Below are 22,324 nucleotides of genomic sequence, written 5' to 3'. Positions count from 1 at the left end.
ACCAGTCTCATCCAATTGGATTTGAACCATTTCCTGAAGTGAATGCAATATCATCCCAAACTCATGGACATGAATAAGGACAAGGATGTGGTCGTGGTTATGGAAGGATTTCCCGATATCATGGTGCTCATGGTAGTAATTCCTCAAATTCTCAAATAAAGAAAGCCTCATGGCACCGCCAAAAGTGGAGTAATAGTGAGGTAAAACAAGAAAATGGGAAATGTATAAGGGATAAACCTACCAAGAACCATGAAAATAATTGTTATAGATGTAGTATGAAAGGGCAACGCGCACATACATGTTGTATGCCCAAACATTTGACCAACCTTTACCAAGCATCAATGAAAGAAAAATGAAAAAAGATAGAGATGAACTTCATTGATGGTGATGAATTGGACTAAACCTATTATTACATTGATTTCTTTGGAGGTACTAGTGAAAAAACTGACCATTTAATAAATAATGAAAATACTAGCATTGATTTATGTTACTTTAGATATCAATTAATATATCATTATGTCTTATATTTACATCTTGTTATTACATTTATTACATCCTTATTTATATTATGTCTTTTTTTCTTTCTCAAATATTAGTTATATCTAAAAATCCATATGTTATTGAGTCTCAAGATGAATGAGGATGATGTATGTCTTATAGACTGTGCAACCACACACACAATTTTTTGAGATAAGAGATACTTCCTCAAATTGATATTAACAAAAGTTAACGCAAGTACCAAATCTGGTGTTACAAACTTGATTGAAGGATCCAAAAGAGCAAATATAATGCTACCAAATGGAATTAGATTTTATATAAATAATGTTTTATATTCTAGTAAATTCAAAAGAAATTTTCTCAATTTTAAAGATATTTGCAAAAATGAATATCATATTGAAACTATGAATGAAGGTAATATGGAATATCTTTAAATTACTTTTATTATTCTAGTCAAAATCTTATAGTAGAAAAACTCTCAGCTTTCTCCTTTAGGTTGTATCATACAACTATAAAGCCCATTGATTCATATATTGTTATGAACCAGAAGTTCAATGACCTAGAAATTTTTATCATTTAGCATAACAGACTAGGTCACCTAAGGTTTTCAATGATACATTGAATAATATAACACTCACATGGGAATCCATTAAAGAACCAGAAGATTCTTTTGCCCAATGAATACTCATGTGTTGTTTGCTCATAAGTCATATCTAAGTCACCAATCTTTTTAGAAAGAATACATGGGAATATACGTGGGCTTATCAATCCACCATATGGACCATTATGTTATTTTATGATCTTAATAGATGTCTTTACTAAGTAGTCACATGTCTATCTCCTTTCTACATGTAATATTGTCTTTTCTAGGCTCATTGCACAAATGATCATATTACAAGCACAATTTCCAAATTATCCAATTAAAATAGTACATCTTGATAATGCTGGCAAATTTACTTTTCAAACATTCATTAATTGTTGCATGTCAGTAAGGATAAATATTGAGCATCCTGCTGCTCATACTTATACCCAAAATGGCTTAGCAAAATCCTTCATCAAACATTTCCAATTAATAGCTCGACTATTCCTAATGAAAACCAAATTACCTACTTTTGCTTGGGGACATGCTATTATGCATGTTGCAAATTTAATCCTTATTAAAGCTACAACTTACCATGAATACTCCTTTTCACAACTAGTACTTGGAAAACAATCAAATATCACACTTACGAATCTTTGGTTGTGTAATATATGTACCAATTGCACCTACACAACACACTAAAATGGGTTTTTAACGAAGACTTGGGATTTATGTAGGTTTTGATTCTCCATCTATCATAAGATATCTTAAACCCTTGATAAGAGATATTTTTACAACTTGCTTTGTGGATTTTCATTTTAATGAGAGTGTTTCTTCACCATTAGAGGGGAAAAGCCGATTCCAGAAAGACAATAAGAAATTACTTGGAATGCATCTGCTATGTCTCATCTTGATCCTTGTAAAAATCAATGTGAACTAAAAGTTCAAAGGATCATTCATTTGCAAAATCTGGCAAACCAATTATTAGATGCATTCATTAATACAAGGAAAATGACAAAGTCATATATCTCAGCAACGGGTATTCTCAATAGAGGCACCATGATATCTCCTGTGATTGAGACAATGTGTCCCCTTGGGTGATCCAAATGACATGTGATCATGAAATTTGTGGCCACAGTAATATTGAGATTGAGCCCTTAAAAGCAAGACATGATGTTATAAAGTTAGACTTAACTATCCCCTTGCAATCCTTTTGGTGTATTCATATTTATTTGAGCATCCAGTCTATATCTTTTGCATTGTAAAAGACTTAGGTGCATTAGGAGTTGCACAGAAGATACAAGTCATGGGTTCCTTGTTAGTAGATAAGTTGTCCATAGTTGGTTCATGGATTTGGGCAATCCAATAGAGGTTGTAGTGCACCACCTTCTAATTGGAGGAATGACTTGTCTTAACCATTGATATGGGTTTCCTATGGTGAGTGCACTAGTGTATGTGATGGACATTGGACAGGAGCTACAATGAATCATGAAGCAAGGCTATCAATTGTCATGATTTACCAAGTTACTATAATACATGGACTCTCAACCTTGAAAGGATATTAAGTCTATTCCAAAATTAATAGAAGGCTTCAACCTATAGGTGAGACCCTAAAATGATTATATATCCCTATGGATTGGGTCACTATTGATGGAGGCTAGTGACAATAGGTATTCTCAATATAAACACCATGATATCTCATGGGATTGGGACAGTGTGTCCTCTTGTGTGATCCAAAGGACATGTGATCATAAAATATGTGGCCACAATAATTCCTTTAGTGGAATTTAACATATGCTCCTTGGAAGTAGAGTATTTCATTTGATCATATAATAAGTGGGATCTATAACTCAATGATTTGAGAGGTAATCTTGATAGGTGATAGCACTACCTTATTAGATTATGGACACCAATTCATAGGGAGTCTGCATGCAGTGGATTACTAGGTCACAGACCCAAGCGCTTAGTATTTAATTGTTATTTACATAGGATACTAGAATTCAATTGATTCTTTATAGTGGGATGTTGAATCAACTTCAGAATTAGATTTTGAGAGAGCTAGTACTCCTATGGGTCCAAATGGTCCCCACTCTGAGCTCATATACCTTGTTGGCATGGATTATGAGGGTTGGATTAGCTCTAGGTTCACTTTTGTGCATAAGGTTGTTTTGGTAATTATGCAAAGTTGCACAATGGTAAGTGAACAAGGTTTCTGGATTGGGCCAATTGATTAATTAGTGGGCCCTATTGGGTTAATTAATCAATTAGGACTTATTTTGGGCTAGATTAAGTGACTCAAGCCCATATGGGCTCAAGTCACTTAAGCCTAGTTAGGATCCCTATAAATACTTCTTAGGGGTTAGGGTCTCCATAAATTTTTTCTTCCACCATCCAGAGAGAAAGAGAAGCACAGTCTCCACCCTACTTTTCTTTCCACCAGAAGTATGTCAAGAACAAGGTTAAGTCATCGAACGGAAGATTGTGGGTTTATGAGACTTCCAACAACTTCAAGGTTGTCTTCAACACTTGGAATTTAAGGTTTGGGAACATCCAAACCTAAAGTTAGTACTTTAACCTTAAAATATCAACTTAAAAAAAAAAAAATTGGTATTACTTTCATTGCTTAAATCTAAGATGCCATCAAGTAATTCCTTTAGTGGAATTTGACATATGCTCTTTGGAGTTAGAGTATGTCAGTTGATCACATAATAAGTGGGATCTATAAATCAAGGATTTAATTTAATAGGTGATAACACTACCTTGTTAGATTACAGACACTAGTTCATGAGGATTGTGAATGTAGTGGATAGTAGGTCACGAGCCCGAGTTTCATCTTGTTCTTATTTACATAGGGTATTGGAGTGCAATTGATTCTCTTTAGTGGAATGTTGAATTAACGTTAGAATTGGATTATGAGGGAGTTAGTACTCTTATGGGTCACAGTAGGTCTCGTTTTGAGCTCATATACCATGATAGTACAATTTAGGTTGGATTGGATCTAGGTTCATTTTTGTGCATAAGGGCACTTTGGTAATTATGCAAGGTTGCACAAGGGATAGTCAACATGATATCTGGATTGGACTAATTAATTAATTAAATGGGCCTATGTGGTTAATTAATCAATTAGAACCTATTTTGAGCTAGATTAAGTGACCCAAGCCTTGATGGGCTCAAGTCACTTAAGCTTAATGGGCAACCCTATAAATACACCCTTATGGGTTAGAGTTTCCTAATTACTTTCAGTTAATCATCTTCCACCTTCAGAGAAAGAGAGAAAGCTAAAGCTTCCTTGTTTCCACTGCCCACACTTTGGAGTGCCAAGACCATGGTTCGAGTCATCGAGCAAAAGATCTTGGGTGTACGAGACCTCCAGACTCTTCAGGCTTCTTTTCTATTAGATGAATTTGTTACGATAAAGCCCTTAAAAGTATAACATGATGTAATAAATTTTAAATTCGTTATTTATTTAATGATATTCTAGTTTTAATTTTATTTATCCTTATTCCATGTATTATTCTTTATGAGCATTCTTGCTTGCATCTTTTGCATTGTACGTGACTTAGGTGTACTAGGAGTTGCATAGAAAATCTAAGTCATGAGTTCCTTGCAAATAGATGACTTGTTCACCGCCGGTTCATGGGTCTAGGCAACCCATTAGAGGTTGTAGTGCACCACCTCCTAATTGGAGATATGGTTAGTCCTAGCTATCGGGGTGGTTTTCTCATGGTGAGTGCATTAGTGTGTATGGCTACACATTGGACAGGACCCACGGTGAGTCATGACTGAAGGTTGTCAAGTAGTCATGACCTCACCATGTTACTTCATTGTGTTATCTCTCAACCTTGAGATAATAATGAGCTTGTGCTAAAATTAGCAGTGGCTTTGACCTACAGGTGACCATATATTCACTATGGATTGGGTCATTGTTGATGGTAGATGATAGCAATAGGTATTCTCAATAGAGGCACCATGATATCTCATGGGATTGAGACAGTGTGTCCTCTTGGGTAATCCTAAGGAGGTGTGTTCATGGAAACTATGATCATAGTAGTTCCTTAAGTGAAATTTGACATAAGCTCTTTAGCTAAGACATGTCAATTGAATACATAATAAGAGAATCTATAACTCAAAGATAGTAGAAGTAGTCTTGAAAGGTTAATAGTTTTCACTTTGTTAAACTATGGGAACCAACTCATGGGGAGATTGAACACAATAGATAGTAGGTCACGAACCTAAACACATAGTGTCTCGTTGTTAATTACATAGGATACTGGAGTTTAGTTGATTCTCTATAACAAGATGTTGAATCAACTTTGGAATTGGATTCTGAGGGAGCCAGTAATTCTATAGGTCCCAGTGGTCCCCACTTTGAGCTCATATACCTTGTTGGCATGAATTATGAGGATCAAATTGGCTCTAAGTTCACTTTTGTGCATAAAGGCGTTTTGGTAATTACGCAAGGTTGTACAAGGGTAAGTGAACAAAGTCTCTGGATTGAGCTAATTGATTAATTAGTAAGTCCTATTGGGTTAATTAATCAATTAGGACCCATTTTGGGCTATATTAAGTAATCCAAGCCCATGTGGACTCAAGTCACTTAAGCTCAATTAGGAAACTTATAAATACCCCTTAAGGGTTAAGGTTTCCATAACTTTTGTCTTCCACCATCCAAAGAGAAAGAGAGTCACAACTTCCACCCTCCTTTCATTCCCACCGGAAGTGTGCCAAAAATAAGGTTGAGTCATCGGGCGGAAGATCATGGGTTTATGAGACTTCCAACAACTTCAAAGTCGTCTTCAACACTTGGATTTTGAGGTTTGGGAACATTCAAACCTAAAGGTTAGTACTTTAACCCTAAAAGATCATTTTTTTAAATAAAAAAAAAATTGGTATTGCTTCAATTGCTTAGATCTAAGATGCCCAACTGGTATTAGAGCATAATGTTATAAGCATGCTTAAATCTTTATTTAGGGTGTGCTAACATTTTTTTTGCAGCCTTCATATTATCCCATGGCCAATGGACACATGTATGTTCCTTTTTATTATTGCTTGTGATGATTGAATTGGATAATTTGATTTCTTTATTTGTTTCTTCATAGATTGGGTTGTAAGCTCCATTAAAGGAGCATAAGTTTTCTTTTTCTCTTGTAAAGTTTTAATATTTTCCATATATTGGGTTGTAAGCTCCATTATAGGAGCATAGGATTTCTTTTATAATGTAAAGTTTTGTTTTTTATCATCTATGGAGGACTATAAGGGATGAATTCCTTAATGATATTAATAAAGATTAGATCTTTATTTGAGCATCAACTATGAAGATTCAAGAATTTTAATGGATGTAGAGAAAAGGTTGAATCCTTCCTTCGATTGATTAAAAAAAAAAAAGGAAGGAAGGAAGAAAGGAGAAAGCTTTTTTTAGATCCATGGCTACACAGAAACGTTCTCTTTGACTCAAAATTGGAGCTTCCTCTTGTGATTTTTTTGGGGCAAAATGCATATGTTTTGAAGCATAGTAAGTCAGGAATTGAATTCCGCAAGCGATTCATGATTCGGAGTTGAAATGAGGGAGATATGACTATTTGAAGCAAAGCTGCACAGAGGGTATGTTGTTACAGGATTGCATACGGGTCCAATTCTTTTTGCTTATTTAGGCTCTTCTTTTGGGCCACTTGTTGGGCTTGAAAGTTGTTGAATTGTGGCAGCCATACAGGAGGTTCTTTTGGCAAGTCTTGATGCTAAATATTGGTGTCAAGTTGAAGACAATTGACTTTGGTTCACAATTGGAAAGTTGTGAAAAATAGCCCTTGGCCATGGGATCTCCTTTTGAATATTTCCTTTTTGATGCATATTGTTACATTGCATGTGATGAGAATCCTTTTTTATGCATATTATTATATTGCATGTGATGAGAAGTGCTTTCAAAGTTACTAATTTTGGATTTTCTTATGGACAATAAATTTTCATGAGAAGGTTATTTCCAAATTAAGTTTTATTCAAAATTGGAATGGTGCTACTATTAAGGAATTTTTATATGGATTTTTTTTAAATAAAAAATATAAATAAAAAATGTGAGAGAATCTAGTTTCCTTTTTTGAAAATCCTTAAAAGATCCTTTTTCTTTTTCTTTTTTTTCTTTTCAAAGCTTCTAAGTTTGAAATCTTCAAGGACATGAGTTTCTAAATTAAGGGAAGATTCTCTTAATTTAAAATCTATATAAAATTGGATATTCCTTATAAGAACAAGTATTCCAATTTAATGAATAAGTGATGTTTTTGGAAATTCTCATGATAGATAATTTATTTTAAGAAGGTCACCAAAATTATTGAAAGTTTCTTATAAAAATTGTATGAAACTCTTAGTAATTTTTATGGATATGCATTTTCTTGAAAATTAGATTCTGAAGCATGTTATTTACTTAATTTTGGAATAGTGTAGATTAAGAAAATAAAACTTGTGAAAATAAATTAGAGAGCAAAGTTTCTTTTTCTAAATTATTCCAAAGGATTCTAAACTACTTTCTTTAAAATTATTTTGATAAGAATCCTTATAGAATAAAAGTTTCCCTTTTGGATAAATTGTTCTCTAGCTTTTTATTTTCAAGTTTTTGAAAACTTTCTTATTACCTAATCCTTAATTTGGAGAGTAAATATTTGTTTTTGGAAAATTTTCAAAATGAATAATTTATTATTAAGGGAATTACTAAAAGTTTTATTTTTGGTAATTTTAATGGAATATATTATTATGAAAATTAGATTCCATATTTAAGAATATTTATTAAATTGGAAAGGTGTAGGGATAATAAAATTAAATTTATGAGAAATTTTGAATATGAGACCTAAAGTTCCTTTCTAAATTTATTCTTAAGGATTTGAATTTTTTTTCTCTTAAATTTATTTTTGGGAATCCTTGAATAATTAAATGTTTCATAATTGGATAAAGTGCTCTCAAGTTTCAAAATTTTATAAATTGGAAGTTTCCTTATTACACTAAGTTTCCAATTTGGATAATAAATATCTTATGAAAATTTTAGTTAGAAATAATTTATTATTAAAGGTTATCACCAAAAGGATATTTAGTAATTTGATGGAAATAATTTTTTTTGAAAATATTTCCTAGACAAAATATTTATTAATTGGAATTGTGTTAAGGAGAATTTTTTATGAAAATAGATTTTAAAATTTGAGAGTATACATTTTATCAAAATTCATTTTTGGATAAAATACTCTCATAGAAATTTTAAATTTTGCATATGGACATTCTCCTATAACACTAGGTTTCCAATTAAGAAATAAATATTTTTGGAAATTCTCAAAAAGGATAATTTATTCATCAAGCTAAATTAATTACCAATTTGTCTTGAATGCTCAATTATTTTTTTTTTTAATGCATGGAATTATTATATTTATTACAAATATCATGTCTTTAACCTATCACCTCTTATCTTTTGTTTAAATTGGACCTAATTATAGACTGAAAATAATCTGGATATAATATTAATTGCATAGAAGCTAATTTAGGTAGAGTTTGTTATTTCCTTTGAATAAACTTATCATAAAGTAAGAGAAGCATATCAAATGTGGCATAAGACGGATCAAAAGACTAAGTGTCTCATACTTGGGTCTTTAGATAATATGTTGCAAAAGCAACACAAGTCTATTGTCATGGTCTATGATATTCTCTTTAAAGTTGCAAAGGCTATTTGGTGATAAGGGTAAGTCAAATAGACAAGTTGCCCTTAGGACTATTATGAACACCAGAAATCATGTTATCTTAGAGATCTTACCTGATTCCTTTGGGATGGGTAAGAAGATTCTCAAAGAGTGGACAAGTGTTCATATGGAAGTCAAGGTTCTTTAGGCTCTTCTACCAAGAAGAAGAATAACAACACCAAATGAGGAAAGTTCAAGAAAAGGAATGAGAGAAAAAACTCATGGGCAGTAATTCCTTTGTGACACTAGAAAATGAATTCTTTGAGTGCCTAAGGATAGACAAGTACACAACATGTTCTCATTGTTGAATACATAGTGGTGGATTTCACCAATTCTGGTGGATAGATTCCAGACCCATTATCAACAAGTGAGAAGGTCACTGATTACTACTTAAAAAGTGTTATTTTATAGCTTGGAATTAACTGATTTGAAACACTTTTGAGTAGTAATTAATACATTTTAACTCAATTGGCACATTAAGGACCCTTGCAAGTGTTACTAATCAGTTTTTGGCAAGTTTTGGTGTTTTTGGTAGCTTTTTGATCATTAAAACAAGCCAATAATGAAGGAGAATTTTGTGCAACCCTTGGCAATAGGTTTCCAAGCCAATCAAGAGATGCAAGGAAGAAAAACAGAGAGAGAAATCCAACATGAAGCAATTTCGCATGGCTATGCGAAATCTTCGCATGCTATGAGAAATTCAAAAGGAGAGCAGCTGCATGAAAAATTTAGAGCACTTCCTAGAGTCCATTGTATACATACTATATATCATTTCAAAGCTCAGGAAGTCAGGAGTCCAACGCTTTAAACAGTGTGCAAATCATAGCTAAAATGAAGAAGTTATGGCCATTTGAAGACAACTGCACCAAGTTGGAGAGTCATTTCGCAACCCCTTGCGAAATTTCGCAAGCCTTGTGAAACTGAGGAAAATGAATTTCACAACCTCTTGCAAAAAAAAATTGAGGAAAATGAATTTCGCAACTCCTTGTGAAATTTTTGCAAGCATTGCAAAATCTTCCTACACATCGACTCAGTTAGATTTTTATCTCGATATATTTTGTGCAATTTCCTATTTTCTCCTTATAATCAGATAAAGATATTTTTGGATATTTAGGATATCTAAAGGGAGGGTAAAAATATCTCTCTAGATATTTCTTAGAAAATATCTTCTGTATATATCTCGGAAGAAATTCCAGAGAAGGTGTGGGTAAATTCTCTTAGTAAGAAATACACAAAGCTTTGCTCCGTCTTACCTACTCATTTTGTATTTATTTTCTTTCCAGCCAAACATCCTCGGAGGCCTCAGAGGATGAGTGGCTAGGTTTTTTTGTTTCTTGGATAGAAGGAAGCTAGGTAAGGGATCTGGATACAAAAGTGGGAGTTTTCCTTGTTTCAGTTTTAAATGAAGAAAAGTTGTGACTTGTTAATGGATTTTATTTTTATAGTTAACTTAAAATCCCTTAAAATCACCTGGGTCAACACTTGGTAAGCTTTTCGAACTCCATCCATTGAGATCCATTAGTTATCTCTTGCGAGCCTCTGGGAGGTGGTTTAAAGGTAGGATTACCTAGAATAGCCAACACTTGGTAAGCTTTTCAGACTCCCTAGAGACATCCATTAGTTATCTCTTGCGAGCTTTTGAAGGGTAATCCAAGGTTAAGGATCACCTTGAATGACCAATACTAGGTGAGAGGTATGAACCATTGCAAGATGATTCAGTGAAAGGACTTTAGTGTTTGAAACCATTAATGGGAAGTAACTGTAACACACCGGTTCGGGAGATAACTATAGGTTAAATCCCTAATACGAGGAAAAGATCTTGAATCTCCCATTTTGTATAAGGAACCTGAACCTAGTGACCTAAAACTCCAAGAAACCTTTTCTTTGTAATTAATCTCAGTTACTATTTCTGGTTAGTTTAAAGCCAACCCTTTTCAACCAACTTTATGTTTTCTTTTAAAGCTAACTCATAAAAGAAAAGACATCATTTTAGTACTTTAAACTAATATCACGTGTGAAATGAAAACTCATTCCTGTGGAAGATCTTAGAACCATTATGCTATGCTAGCTATGCTACCCTAGTATATGGTGAATTAGGTTTATAATTTTTGTTGATAACTCCTATTTGAGGATTGAATCAAAGGTACACCAATTGAGGACGAATCAGTCACACAATGGGATTATACTTACATTAGCTTTAGTTGCAAGGTTAGTTGTGTACGTTAGTGGGAGGTATTACCTTTTTTATGTGAGACTCCATTATCACTTTGCCAAGTAATGAGAGTACTAAGATCTTACTAAAAGAAATAACTTAGCTCTAACCAAACATTTAGCTTCTAATGCCTAGGTCATGTTAATATAAACAGGATCCAAAGATTGATCAAGTCTGGACACTTTTGTGAAACCAAGGTTTGGTTAATCTTGATTTTGATGATAACAAAAAAAGGTTTAGAACTAATGATCATATTTCAAGTGTGATTAGGCAAGACAATTTCCAAAGTGGCAATCACAAAGACAAATCAAGCCAAGGAGAAATCATGAAGAAGAAGACCATCTCAAAAAGAAGAGTTTTTCAAGACCAAAGCTTCATAAGATCTCTTTGTAAGGTTGTTGGTGCACTAGGACTTTCATGCATTTCATTCTTTATTTATGCACCAAAATCATCCAAGGGTAATATTGTTTTAAATATCCTAAGAATTGGATGATTTCATGTTTTCAACTAAAACCTTGTGTTAAATGATTTTCAAACTTGTGTTAAAAGGTTTTAAGTTGAAAAAGGTTGGGTGTTGAGTCAAAAAATGGCTCAACCGGTTCAACCGGTTGTGCTCGTCCGGTCGAGGACCGGTTGAGGGAGGCCAAAAAAGTTTATCTCTCTCCCAGTAGCCTTCTCTTCTCGGTCAAGGTTGAACCTCAACCGGTTAAGGTCCGGACGAGGTCCGGTTAACGGTCACTTGCCAAGCATTAAATTCTAATGGCTAGTCAACCGGTCGACCCCTAGCTCGACCGGTTGAACCCCCAACGACAAGTTTGGATTTTTTTCTTTTATAAAAAGGCTCCAATCTTCATTGTTTCATAAGTTTAACCTTCCCAAACCTTTCTTAATTATATTTGAGCCTTGGAAGAGTGTTTTTGAGTGCACCATTGTTCTACAACTTGCATATCCTTAGTGCACCATTCAATCCTAGTTTTTCTTGTATCATTTGAGTTTAAATTTTTTGTGCTATGATTTTTGAGAGATCATTCATTTGTAAATCTTTGAGAGGAAGTTTCTCAAGTGTGGGGTATCACTTGAGGGGTTGTTCAAGAGTGGGATATCTCTTGAGAAGTGTAAAGGGTGCTTGGAACCAAAAGTCCAAGATGGTGAATTGGAACCATAATCCAATTGTATTGCTTGAAGGCTTGGTTTGGAAGCCTTGGATTAGTGGAACCTCAAGCTCGGGATTGAAGCTAGAGGAGAGTGGATGTAGGCCGGGTTACACCGAACCACTATAAACTCTTGTGTTTGCATTCTCTCTTCCCTACTCTTTAATTTATATGCAATTGTCTATATATTGTTTATTACATACTTGCATATAATTGTCTCTTGCATTCACTTGTTAAATTTGCGAAAAGAGACCATCACCCTATTCAACCCCCCTCTAGGGTGATTACCATAGGTTAGATTAGCCTCAAATTCCTAACAACTTTTATTCTAAAGGATCTTTCAGTCAGCGAATCTTGTATCATTAGTAAGATGACCAAAAGGCCTCCTTTATTTCTACAAGGACTTGGAACCAAGGAATGTTTGGAGTTAGTAAATATTGATGAGTATGAACCTTTTTGTGTTTATGCATGGAAAGCATGGGTATTCGATCATTTTACTGTTAAATACTCTAGGTTTGGATATGTAGATAGGAAATCCGATTCCTTGGATAAATTCATTGAATTTAAGGTGGAATCGGATAACCTATTGGGTAAACATATCATGGCACTTCGATTAGATTGAGGTGGTATGTCTAGTTGGTTTAATCCTTTCTGTATGGAGCATAAGATGATATCTCAATTGTATGCACTAAGGACTCAATTTGTAAAAGGGAGTAATGGAAAGAAGATATTAAACTTTGATAGATATAGTGAGATCGGTGATTGGTTTCTCAATACTTCCCATATTCTTTGGGGATATATCTTAGAGATTGTGTAATACCTCTTTTTCTAAAGAGGTGTATCAGTTTATAGGATATCTAAGAGAATTTCAAGATTATTACTTTATAGTCAGGATAATCAAAACGTGTTTATTGCTACAAATACTAGATTTCTTATGGAGATTATATGATATGTAATAAGGCAAACAATGATATAGATTGGAGAATACTAAAAGACAATCCCACTATACACAAGATACTATGGATCCGGTACCAACCATTCCCATTTCTAGTACATTGATGCCTTGTCGTAATGGAAGTGTTGTTTAACAACTAAATCGATTCATTATAGGGGAACATGAGATCTATCCCATAGATTACGATGAAGCAATGAGCGATGTAGATGTATATCTTTGGAAAAAGGCTAAGGAGGTAAAACTATAATCCTTATGATTCTAATGTAGTTTGGGTTCCTATAGAAGCACATGGAGGGATAAAACCCATGGGTAGAAGTTGATTTACAAGAGGAAAAAAGAGTAAATGGAAGAGTTCAGATTTATGTGGCTAGGTTGTAGCTAAAGGTTATAGTTTGAAACATTATTTCAACTATAGGAAACCTTTTCACTAATAGCCATACTCAAATCCATTAGAACACTCCTATCCATTGCAGAGTATCTCATTTATGAAATATTGTAATAGGATGTCAAGATAGTGTTCTTAAATGATTATCTTAATATTAGCATCTATATGATGTAACCAGATATTTTCATAACAAAGGGCCTTGTGTGTACAAGAAACAATAGGGAAACATGGTGGTGTTCTAGGATCTTATAGGTAGATGACAATCTACTCATTGAGAATGATGTAGGGATGTTGTCATTAGTCAAGAATATACTCAAGCATATTTTGAGAATGAGGTATTATGTGTTTATGCTCCAAATTGTTGAGATAATTTAGAGAGTGTCCTGATGGTTGAAAAGATATCATCTATGGAGAACCTGGTGGATCCATTCATCAAGATATTGACAGGGAGAGTCTGTGTTGGTGATAAGGATAACATAGGTTTAAGATGAGTATCTGGCATACTTTATAGGCATGATGCTTTGAGGACTAGTGGGAGAATGTTAGGATAGATCCCTTAAAAGCATAACATGATGTAATAAATTTGGAATTCATTATTTATTTAATGATGCTCCAGTTTCACTTTTATATATCCTTATTCCAAGTATTATTCTTTATGAGCATTCTTGTCTGAATCTTTTGAATTGTACGTAACTTAGGTGTATTAGGAGTTGTACAGAAGATCTAAGTCATAGGTTCCTTGCAAATAGATGACTTGTTCATAACTAGTTCATAGGTCTAGGTAACCCATTAGAGGTTGTAATGCACCACTCCTAATTGGAGGGGTGGTTGGTCTTGGATATCGAGATGGTTTTCCCATGGTGAGTGCACTAGTGTGTATGATTACACATTGGACAAGACCTACGATGAATCATGACTAAAGGCTGTCAAGTAGTCATTACTTCACCAAGCTACTTCATTGTGTTCTCTCAACCTTAAGAGAATATTGAGTTTGTGCTAAAGTTAGCAGTGGCTTTAACCTACGGGTGAGATCGTAATCTAATCATATATTCCCTATGGATTGGGTCACTATTGATGGAAGCTAATAGCAATATGTATTCTCAATAAAAGCACCATGATATCTCATGGGATTGAGACAGTGTGTCCTCTTGAGTGATCCCAAGAAGGTGTATTCATGGAAACTATGACCATAGTAATTCCTTAAGTGGAATTTGACATAGGCTCTTTGAGAGCTAAGACATGTCAATTGAATACACAATAGGAGGATCTATAACTCAAGGATAGTAGAGGTAGTCTTAAAAGGATGATAGTTTTCACCTTGTTAGACTATGGACACCATTTCATGGGGAGACTGAACACAATGGATAGTATGTCATGGACCCGAGCACGTGGTGTCTCGCTATTAATTACATAAAATACTGGAGTTCAATTGAATCTCTGTAGTAGGATGTTGAATCAACTTTAGAATTGGATTATGAGGAAGTCGGTACTCCTATGGGTCTCAATGGTCCCTGCTCTGAGCTCATATACCTAGTTGGCATGGATTATGAGGGTTAGATTGGCTTTAAGTTTACTTTTGTGCATAAGGGTGTTTCGATAATTACACAAGGTTTCATAAGGTTAAGTGAACAAAGTCTTTGGATTGGGCTAATTGATTCATTAGTAGGCCCTATTGGGTTAATTAATCAATTAAGACCGATTTTGGGCTAGATTAAGTGACCCAAGCCCATATGAGCTTAAGTCACTTAAACTCAATTAGGAACTCTATAAATTCCTCATAGGGATTAGGGTTTCCATAACTTTTGTCTTTCATCATCTAGAGAGAAAGAGAGTCATAGCCTCCACCCTCCTTTCCTCCCTACCGAAAGTGTGACGAGAACAAGGTTGAGTTATCAGGCTGAAAATTATGGGTTTACGAGACTTCCAACAACTTCAAGATCCTCTTCAACACTTGGATTTTGAGGTTTAGGAACATCCAAACCTAAAGGTTAGTACTTTAACCCTAAAAGATCAATTTCTTTTAAAATATGTATTGCTTTTGTTGCTTAGATCTAAGATGCCAACTGGATTTTGATCTAAGAACATCCAGATCATAGGTATGAATATTGTATATCTAGATCTATAGTTAATGATGGTTTTTATAGCTATATCTTTCCATTACGATAGATTTAGAGATGCCTAAAGATAGATGCATGCACCCTATGAGATCCAGGGCATGGAAATAGAGTAATTCAAGGTTCCCAGCAAATTCCAAGTTACATCTTCAAGAGTAAGAAGCACTAGATGAAAAATGACTTGACTAACACTTCGAGTGTTATCAATCATGCCTTTCAAGAGCTTTTAACAAAAGGGTTTGCCTTCGATCTTTTCAAGTTGGTGATCTAGTTCTTGCTATTCGTAGACCCATTATCACCACATATAATATTGGAAGCAAATTTACATCAAAATGAGATGAGCCTTATATGGTGCAGGAAGTTTACACCAATAGTGCCTATAAGATTATTGTAGAAGATGGAAGAATTAACCCCATTAATGACTAATTCTTAAAATGTTGCTATGCTTGAGTCACACCACACTCTTGGCCTATATGAACTTAACCTACGTATGACACAATAAATAAATAAATAAATAAAATACATTTGACTTGATCTCTTTTCTTTGAAAGATATGTACAGAACTTGAGGAAACTACCTGAGTTCAATTACTACCATAAAAAAAAAAAAAAAAAAAAAAAAAAAAAAAAAACTCATTTTAATTAATAAGTTTGGCTAATAAATACTAGCTAGACTTATTACATCTCAATAAAAATGAAAGAAAAGAATGAAGGATAAAACTAAATAAGAAGGCACAATGGTCACATCTACACCAAGCGTGCAAGCTCATCACGTTGAGTCCTTGAAGCTTCTTGAAGTGTCTCCAAAGTCTTGACACTAGCATCAATGAGCATAAGGATTTGAGCGATGGTGACTTGTTATTCCCTTAAACGAGCAATATCATTTCGCTTATTAGTTAAATTCTCATCAATCTCTAAAAGTAAGTTGTTAAGTATCTCCCTTTATATACTTAATTGCTCTTACTCCCTCTTAAGTATGTCATGTTTAGCGTCAAGAGTAATTAAGTCAACTTTTAATGATTGATGATGGTTCGCCTCTACACTCTCAAAGTTTAAAGCATCAACAATCTAAGAGGCAATAATAGTTAAACGCTTGCTTTGTACTTCTAGAGAAATCTTCAGAGAAGGCACGTTGCATTGTATCGAGACAATCTACGTCTACCATATGCTTCTCAATTTGAGACTTTTGTTATGAAGGGTCCACTTCAATCTTCACAATAGCATTGAAAAGATCATCAATTTTTTCTTTCAGTAATGGGACACCCATTGAAAGTTTTGAGAATCATTTCTTTAATGATTTTTCCTATCATAAGTCTACTTAGCGTTGCACATTAAGGATGATTTATTCTACATCAAATGTGTGAGCAGAATCAAGAGCCAAAGGAAAAGTAGTAGGGTATGGAGATTGTTGTTTAGCAATTAAACCTACAATGGCTAAAAGTGTCAATTCAGCATATGTTGTGTTTACAATTATGGTCTCTCGGCCTCAAGATTATGTCAAAACATCACTTGAGATTATAGTAATACCTTCATCACCCTAATGGGAATGGGGCAAAGGTAGTGGAATGATAGAGTGATTTCCTTATCGCTTAGTTGAATTAAAGGATGTCAACTTCCTGATACCAATAAAATTTTCAAATTGATCCTTAGGAAAGTCCTATCCCCTTCATCAACAAGTTGATTATCACCCTCCACCTAAAACAAAATATTTATTTTTGTTAGTATCAATGCAAAAAAAAAATAAACAAATAAACAAACAAAAAATCATATTACCTCTCCACCACCAAGTTTCATTGGTTGAGTAGAGGTTAGAACGTCAGCAAATAAAACATCTGCATCAAGAGGATGAAAGTTAGCCTTATCATAGTACATAGGCTTAGGTCTAGTATTTCGGCATTTGAAGTGGCATTCACTTGTATCTTTAGAGTTACCATTTTCTACGTTGAGAGCCTTTACATTGTCATCTTGCTCAAAAGTTCTGTAGTAGTGACCATTACCATCATAAAAAATAGTTCCCTCTACTCTAAGTGTGTAGAGCAATTAGCTTGAGGGCTACCTACTGAGCGCTTAGAAGAAGCTCGTGAGTCATCAGGTATATCATCAAAGTTCCCTTTGACATTGTCCTTAACATTATTCTTAGTAGTAACATTTGAGTTGATCTTGCAAGTTCTACTCTCTAGATACTTTGAGAGTATTTGTCAAGAAGAATCAGGAGGATGCTCTTTATAAGCAGCAGTGAGAGTTTCCTTCTTAAAATTGCACTTTAATCCACTAATCTGCATAAGCCTTGGTGACTAAGAGCTCTTTAAGATTGTGACAACTGATTACTACTCAAAAAGTGCAATTTCATAGCTTATAATTAACTCTTTTAAACACTTTTGAGTAGTAGTTATTGCCTTTTAACTCAATTAACATGTTAAGGACCCTTGCAATCGTTTCTAATCAATTTGTGTTAAGTTTTGGTGTTTTTGATAGTTTTTTGCTCACCAAAGCAATTTAAGAATGAGGGAGAGCTGTATATAGTTCATGGAAAAGCCTTTGGAAGCTCAAATTCATGAAGAAACCAAGCTTTGGAGCCTCATAGTCCTTTGCCAAAGTCGTTCAAAGTATGCAAGGAAAGAGCACTGGAGAAAGGAAAAACAGAGTGAAGAAAACAGAAGACAGCAGCTGTAGTCTTCTTGCACACTTTTGGAGCACTTCCCGAAGTCCATTTTCTACATGCTATATACCATTTCAAATCTTAGGAAGTCAAGAATCCAATGCTTCAAACGGTGTGCGATTCGGAGTTGAAACGAAGGAGTTACAGCCATTGCAAGCAGATCACTCTAAGCTAAAGAAAGCATTTTGCAAAAGTGTTGCGGAATCACCCTTTTGTTGCGAAATGATTTCGCAGCCTTTTTGTACAGTGTTGTGGATTCCCTCCTGAAGTTGCCCGATATATGCCACAAGTTGGAAGCTAAGAACCTCAAGATGAAAGCCAACTTCGCAGCCCTGCGAGAATAACCATTTGCTGCGAAGTAATTTCGCAGCCCTTTGTGTGCATATGCGAAATCTCGCAGACCTCGTTTTCACCTACGAAATGGTCCTTAATGCTTCCCGATATTTGTGCACCGACTCTTTTAGATCTTTTCTTCAGATATTTTTGTATAAATTTCCATTCTTCTCCTTGTAATCCACCAACCATAAGATTTCTTAGTTAGAAAGGTTGGAAAAACGTCTCTATATATATTCCCTTGCATCCACTGTAAGAGAAGTATGTAATCATATAGATCATGTAATAGATATATCATATATAGAATCAACGAACAGAGCACTTGCTCTGTTTTTCTTATATATTCTTGTTTTCTTGTTAGTTTTCTTGCTAGCCAAACATTCTCTAAGGATTTTTCCTCAGAGGATGAGAGGCTAGGCTCTTTGTCTCTTGGAGTGAGGAAAGCCGGGTAAGTTTCCACATGCATAATTTGGAAGTTTTGTTGTTTTAGTTTTTAATGAAGAGAAAGTGTGACCCGTTAATGGTTTTTATCTTTTTAGTTAACTTAAAACGCCTTTAAATCACCTAGGCCAACACTTGGTAAGGCAAGTGATCTCCAACCATAGAAATGCACTAGTTTACCCCTTACGAGCCTCTGGGAGGTGACTTGTAGGTAGGATTTTCTGGAATTGCCAACACTTGGTAAGCTTTTGGACTCCAAGGAGACATCCATTAGTTATCTCTTACGAGCTTGAGAAGGGAAGTCCAAGGTTAAAGATCATCTTGAATGGCAAGTGCTAGGTGAGAGGCATGAGCCATTGCAAGGTGCATCAGTGAGAGGCATTTAGTGTTTGAACCCATTAATGGGAAGCATCTATATAGCACCGGTTGGAGAAGGAACTATATGTTAATTCTCTAATGCGAGGAAAAGAAACAAGTGACCAGAACTCCCTTTTTGTATGAGGAATCTGAGCATAGTGATCTGAAACTCCAAGAAACAACTTTTCTTTGTAAGTAAAATCAGTTACTATTTTTGGTTAGTTTAAAACCAATCCTTTTTCATTCAAACATCTTTATGTTTTCTTTTAAAGCTAACCTTGAAATGAAAAGGCACCAATTCAACTTTGAATTAACATCATTTGTGAAGTGAAAACCCATCCCAGTGAACGATCCTAGAGCCACTATGCTATAGTAGCTTTGTCTTTGCTACCCTAGTATATGGTGTAATAGGTTATAAATTTTGTTGATTACTCCCTCAATCAAGGAGCACCAGCTGGACACGAATCAGCTGAGATACCAATTGGGCAGGAATCAAATGGCGCCGTTACCGGGGATGGTGCCACTTTACAGTGATATCACCTTTTCAGAGTACTTGTGATCTTCATCACAAGTTTGGTGACTTTTCTTTTCCTTTTACTAACTCTTTTTATTTCTTTATTGTTCATGTTTTAGTATACTTTTTATTTAGTTTTTAGTTTACCTTAATTTTTTTTCTTTGAATTGTTTTTCTTTTGTTTTCTTTTGTTTTCTCTGTTTTTAATTCACAAATTGCTAGTTGTGCCTGCCATATTGAATACCATAGCAGAGGAAGCCATGAACTTCATGAGTTATGTGGCTGAAGTCTTAAGAGAATGGGGTGAACCAAATGCTAGAGATAAGGGAAGAATGACGTCTCAACCTAAAGCTAAGGGTGAGATGTATATTTTGAATGATGGTATGAACATGAAGGCAAAGATTGCAGCTATGGAAAGGAGATTGGAAGAGCTAGAAATGAACCAAATGCAAGAAGTGCAAGCCATCTCTCTAACACCATTGCAAGCTATGCCTTGTTTCATTTGTCGATCATATGAGCACTTGGTGGATGAGTGTCCTACCATTCCAGCCAAGAGGGAAATGTTTGGTGATTGCAACACCTACAATTCCAATTGGAGGGACCATCCAAAATTCTCTTGGAAACCATAGCCACCTCAGTACAAGCAACATGTTCAAGCACTTCCGCAAGCCTCAATCTTTGAACAAGCTATGGTGAATCTTAGCAAGTTCGTGGGAGACTTTGTTGGAGCTCAGAAATCCATCAATGCTCAGCTCAATCAAAGAATTGACAATGTAGAGAGTTCATTGATTAAAAGGATGGATGAAGTGCAAAATGATCTATCTCAGAAGTTAGATATTCTCCAAGATTCAATCTCAAGGTTTGCCAACCTCAACACAATGCAAGAGAAAGAAAACTCTCATTCTCAACCTTATCAAAATTCCATGAGTATCCATGAAATGAAGGTTGAGGAGGGAGAACCTTCACAAAAGAGGGAAGTCAAAGAAGTGATCACTCTGAGGAGTGGTAAAGAGGTTGATCTGCCCACATGCAAGCTAGAGCATAAGGTAGAGAGTGAAACAGAGAAAGAAAATAGGGAGGAAATCAAAGGAAAGAAAAAGGGGAAAAGCATAGAGAAAGATGGCTATGATGTTAATGTACAAAGAGAACCACAGAGGATAGTCATCAAGGAAGAAATGATGAAACACATGCCTCCACCTTTTCTCCAAGCTTTGTATGGGAAAATCATACAAACCAAGTCTCAAGTGAAGGATGCAAACTTCATATGGGATCCGGGCAAGCTAAATCAGGAGCAAATTTTTTGATGGACTTAGTCTTTTTAAAGACTAGCTAGTCCATATCTTTTTGTTTTGTTAATTTCTTGTTTTAATTTTGATTTCAATGCTTTAATTCTAGTTTGTTTTGATGTAATATAGGTTTTTTGATGATCAAAATCAAGAGGAATTGCAAAGAAATTGAAGGAAGTCTTTCGGAGCGAAATCGGAGTGAAAACAGAGCAAAAACGGGTTAAAAACAGGGTAAAAACAGGGGAAAAACAGGGGTCTACGAGATTTTGCAGCCTCTGTGAAATCAGTACTTTGCTGCAAAACCAGTTCGCAGCCTCAGGCCCCTCTCTGCGAAACCATTTTTGGCACACGAGTGTCACTTCGCAGCATAGGAGTCCCCATTTCGCAGCTGCGAAACGGCTGCGAACCACCAAAGCATGAAAGATCCTATTTTCGCAGGGAAAGCTCCATTCCGCAGAGGATTTCGCAGCTGCAAAACCACTTTTGGCACACGAGTGCCATTTTGCAGCACAGTTCCCCTCATTTTGAAGCTGCGATACAGCTGCGAAATCACCTTTGTTCTGCGAAACCACTTTTTGGCACACGAGTGCCATTTCGAAGCCCCGTACACTCATTTTGCAGCTGCGAAATCAATTTTGGGCTGCGAAATCACTTTTGAGCTTTGAAATGGATGCGAAATGATCTCCAAACTTCGAAATGGCTGCAAAATCACCTCCAAGCATCGAAATGGCCTTCAAATTGCGAAATTGACTTGCGAAATGGAGGAAGGTTTTCAAAAACACCTTGCAAAGCCAAGGGAAATTGCTAAAAGGCCAACAGAGCCTCATAACCATGCATCTGAAGAGGAGAGCCCCGCGTACCTTGAGATCACACACACCAAGCCTCTCACTCCATTTCTGACCTCCTTAAACCATCAGAGCCCATAGCTCCAGCTGAGGAGATTATGCCACCAAAGGAGACTACCAAAACAGAGGTCAAAGTCTTGATTCAACCCACTCAAGAGGCCACCACAGACGCATCAGCTCCACAGGACCTTACCATTACTTGATCATCTCTTTAATTTTTGTCTTTACATATTATATTAGTATAGATAATTCCATGTTTTGATGTCTTACATTTTGGGATTGGATG

This window comes from Vitis vinifera, chromosome 7, assembly GCF_030704535.1.
Source record: "Vitis vinifera cultivar Pinot Noir 40024 chromosome 7, ASM3070453v1".
Lineage (NCBI taxonomy): Eukaryota > Viridiplantae > Streptophyta > Magnoliopsida > Vitales > Vitaceae > Vitis > Vitis vinifera.
This window is presented reverse-complemented; position numbering follows the sequence as displayed.